We start from the raw sequence: 4,848 nt of genomic DNA, 5'->3' as shown, positions 1-4,848 counted from the left end.
TTCTATAACAAATGTAATACAGTTGGCAACCTCTTTATTAACTGATAAATAGTGTTCATGATCCTTTAAATATGCATAAAATACTCCAGATAAGAGAACTACCACAGGGCTAAGAGACAACCCCTACCCCAGAGAGGTCACAGCCAAGGTTTGAGACAATATGCAACAGGTGAGGAAACAGACCTAGTGGGAGGAGGGAGAACAAGGTAACAGTAGAGAGAAGGGCATTAGCGGAAGTTAGTAGTTAGAGGCAGTCACCAAACTAACTAGTAAATCCAGATTTTCTCTCTCCTCCATGCTGAGTTTCTCATTAAGGCCAAGCCAAGTTGGCAGCTTTCAGCTCCTACCACACACTTGCACTTGATGCCAAAGGTCACTGTAACTACGTGACAGCAACCACCTACATGCACCTGCCAACAGGTAAACATGGCTCAGACACACCTTAGAGCAGTGGTTTATCAAGAAATGCAAATAGAAGAACCTAAGCAGAAAGAACCAAGGTCACCGGAACAGAGCAAAGACAGACACGGTTTTGTCTCAGTGCTGACTTTAATTAAGTACAGTAACTAATGCCACTCATATCCTGAAGTTCTGCTCTGTCTTACCCGCATTGTGCATTCTTAATCCAGTGAGAGAGAGAGGATGTTATTTCTGAAAGGCATGTCCCAGATGGGGACCACAGAGAGGAAGAAGGGAAGTGTGATACCTGCAGCTCACGTCTCAGGGGGAAGGGTCTGGGTGACAGAGGGGGAGGTGTGACCCACTATGGGGCAGGGGGAGAGCCAGACCATAGGGTATGTGTGTAACAGAGAGAGAGAGATGAAGCAGAGGAGAACTCAGGAGAGATAAGAGTGTTGCAGTATTACTCAGCTGGCTGATAAGGTAGCTCCATAAGAGGAATGGATTATTTTGCTTAACACACAAAGATAACTGGACAAGTATGAGGGAGTGTTATGAACCAGGCTCCCACCTTTTGTGTAAGAGACAGAGGGGACATTTGAAATAAATAATTCATTCCCTTATCCAACTGTCCAGCAGCACGGCACACCTTATAAACAGCCACGGGGGTTGGAGAAGAGATGCAGGAGGCTGAGCGTGCCAGGTAGAGGCTCCATTAAAAAGCTTACATGGAGCTTGCAGTCTGAAAAGGAAAGCCACACATGAACCGTAGATGAAAAGACAAGCACACATCTTGTTAATAATTATTTTATTATCATAGTGCCTAGAAGGCCCAGTCACCATCAGGAGGACCTGCTGTGCTGAATACTGCACAAATACAGGGACAGAGAGTCCCTGCCCCAGAGGGCTCCCAGTCTTGTTGGCTGTTTCATACCAATTTTCCCCTAGTCCCAGTCTTGTGACAAGACATAGCTAAGTCCTGGCTCCCTCTTGGAAGCAAATCAGCAGAAAAGGGTGGGAATGTGTAGGAAAGGGGTGAGACCATGGTGAGACCTCCCCTCTGCACTGCCTGTGAAGTGGGGCCAGAGCTCTGGGGAGAAACGTATGCCATTCTAATGGGTGTGCAGCGTGTGCACTCCCCATGCACGCTCACCAGCCCCAGGAGAGACTCAGTGTCCCCATGTTCCCCGAAGAGCCACCATCTCTGCTCTGCCCTCTACATGGACTCACAGACTCCAAGACCTGAAGGGGCCACTGTGATCATCTAGGCTGACCTCCCATATAGCACAGGCCAGAGATCTGCCCCAAAATAAGTCCCTTTGAACCAGAGCATAGATTTAAAACAAAAAACATCCCATTTTGATTTTAAAATAGTCAGTAATGGTGAGTCCACCAAAACCCTTGGGAAATTGTTCCAATTGCCCTCCTGGTTAAACGTTTACACCTTCTTTCCCCTCTGAATTTGCTCTGTGCAAATTGCAAAATGAACAGTATCAGGCAAAATCTGCCTCCCACGCCTCCAGCCTCCTTTCCCAAGTATCCAGGGCTGAGGTCTCCCATCTTCTTTCTTCCTCCACTCCTTCCAACCGCCACCTTGGTCCCATTTCTGCCCACCTCCCTCACTTCCCAGGCCCCTAGGAAGACGGCTCAAACGGCCCCACTGCTGGGAGCAGGGTGTGAAGCACAAAGAGCAGGCACTGTCGCAGTGGGGGTTGGGACTGCTGCACAGCTGCAGAAAGAGACTTGGTGCCTGGCACATCTTGGCGTGTGGGGCACAAATCTGGCTGTAAGCTCCCTGATCCATGAACCACCGAGAGCTGACCTGGTCCCGAGGAGCACCACAGAACAGCCTCTGGGCTCGACAGTGTTGGAGCAGAGGGGCATACGCACCCTCCCCCCTTGGCTCACTGCAGTGCAGCGCAGTCTGCCATGGGCCGGGGTGGGTAAGGCCTGTGAGCGCTCCCTGGAGCTCTACAGTGCCAGGACATTCAGAGGGCAAATGTCATTGCACTAAGCCACCTGTATTGCTGCGTGCCTCCATTTTTGTGTGTGCAAATCAAGACACACTGAGCCCATTTTTTAGAAGTGCCAAAGCCCCACAACATTTTGGCAGGTCAATAAGCAGCAATAGACTCAGAAACAGAGCAAATTGCCAGGGCAACTGCAGGGCTGGAAGGAGGCAGGTCCCTGCCTATGGGAAAACTCCACAGCTGCTTATGGTAAAGGAAATGACTGCCGAGGAAGGAGTCCTGTGGACAGGAATCTGGGGGTCACAGTGGATCACAAGTTAAATATGAGTCAACAATGTAACACTATTGCAAAAAAAGCGAACATCATTCTGGGCTGTATTAGCAGGAGCGCTGTAAGCAAGACATGAGAAGTAATTCTTCCGCTCTGCTCCGCGCTGATTGGGCCTCGGCCTGTCTCATTCCAGGAAAGATGTGGACAAAGTGGAGAAAGTCCAGAGAAGAGCAACAAAAATGATTAAAGCTCTAGAAGACATGACCTCTGAGGGAAGATTGAAAAAATTGGGTTTGTTTAGTCTGAAGAAGAGAAGACTGAGAGGGGACATGACAACAGTCCTCAAATACATAAAAGGTTGTTACAAGGAGGAGGGAGGAAAATTGTTCTCCTTAACCTCTGAGGACAGGACAAGAAGCAATGGGCTCAAATTGCAGCCAGGGTGGGTTAGGTTGGAGATTAGGAAAAACTCCCTAACTCTCAGGGTGGTGAAGCACTGGAATAAATTGCCCAGGGGGGTTGTGGAATCTCCATCATTGGAGGTTTTTAAGAGCAGGTTGGACAAACCCCTGTCAAGGATGGTCTAGATGACACTTAGTCCTGCCAGGAGTGCAGGGGACTGGACTAGAGACCTCTGGAGATCCCTTCCAGGCCTATGATTCTATGTCGCCCCAAGACTCCCGGCGCAAGGGGGTGGTTAGCTCAGCCCGCCGCCTGGCTCCCTGGCAGGGCTGGCCCGGGGCCTGGCTGGAAAGCGGCTGAGCTGGCCCGGGGCCTGGCTGGAAAGCGGCTGAGCTGGCCCGGGGCCTGGCTGGAAAGCGGCTTCTAGGTGTGTTTTATTAGCTGAGTTCTGCGGTTGGACTTTGCTCCGGCCGCCTTCCGCACCTGCCCTGCCCCAGCACAGACTCCCCAGCCTGCCCTCGCCCAGGGGCAGCTCGGCCCCGCAGTGCGCGGAGCAGGACCAGGCGGGCCGGATGGCGCGAGCCACACGGGCCACGGGGCTCGCCCAGGCTCGCATCCCGCCTCCAGCTCTGACCCTCCCCGCAGCCCCGAGCCAGCCTCCCCCGGCCGCTTCCAGCTCCCGGGCCCGGCTCGCCGCCAGCCCTGCTGAGCTGTCCACAGCCCGGGTGCTGACCCGGGCGCCCGCACCAGGAAACCGCCGCCGAGCCCCGAGGCGGCCCCCGGCCCTGCAGCGAGAGACCCGGGCCGCGAACATCCCCGGGGCCGCAGGGCTCCTGTCCCCTAACCACCGGCAGGGCGACACTGCAGGGGGCGGGGGGAGGGCAACTCTGTAGGAGCGGGTCACTGCAGGGGGAGGGTAACAAAACGGGGGGGCTCCAGGGGCCGCAGGGAGGGGCTGTGGCGGGGGGTGCAGGGGGCGCGGCGAGGGGCTGTGGCGGGGGGTGCAGGGAGCTGTGGCGGGGGGTGCAGGGGGAGCGGCGAGGGGCTGTGGCGGGGGGTGCAGGGGGAGCGGCGAGGGGCTGTGGGGGGGGGTGCAGGGAGCTGTGGCTGGGGGTGCAGGGGGCGCGGCGAGGGGCTGTGGCGGGGGGTGCAGGGGGAGCGGCGAGGGGCTGTGGCGGGGGGTGCAGGGGGCGCGGCGAGGGGCTGTGGGGGGGGGTGCAGGCGGCAGTGGCCGGGGGAGCAGCGAGGGGCTGCGGAGGGCGGTGCAATGGTGGGGGCCGTAGGGGGCGCGGGGAGGGGCTGTGGCGGGGGTGGGGGGGAGAGGGCAGTGGCCGGGGCTGCAGGGGGCGCGGGGAGGGGCTGTGGCGGGGGCGGGGGGGAGAGGGCAGTGGCCGGGGCCGTAGGGGGCGCGGGGAGGGGCTGTGGCGGGGGCGGGGGGGAGAGGGCAGTGGCCGGGGCCGCAGGGGGAGCGGGGAGGGGCTGTGGCGGGGGGAGAGGGCAGTGGCCGGGGGCGCGGGGAGGGGCTGTGGGGAGGGGGGTGCAGTGGCCGGGGCCGCAGGGGGAGCGGGGAGGGGCTGTGGGGAGGGGGGTGCAGTGGCCGGGGCCGCAGGGGAGCGGCTGTGGGGAGGGGGGTGCAGTGGCCGGGGCCGCAGGGGAGCGGCTGTGGGGAGGGGGGTGCAGTGGCCGGGGCCGCAGGGGAGCGGCTGTGGGGAGGGGGGTGCAGTGGCCGGGGCCGCAGGGAAGCGGCTGTGGGGAGGGGGGTGCAGTGGCCGGCACCGCGGGGGTGGGGGGCAGGCCGCCTGTTGC

This window comes from Lepidochelys kempii, chromosome 10 (genome assembly GCF_965140265.1).
Source record: "Lepidochelys kempii isolate rLepKem1 chromosome 10, rLepKem1.hap2, whole genome shotgun sequence".
NCBI classification, from domain to species: domain Eukaryota; kingdom Metazoa; phylum Chordata; order Testudines; family Cheloniidae; genus Lepidochelys; species Lepidochelys kempii.
Note: the sequence above shows the minus strand (reverse complement) of the source record.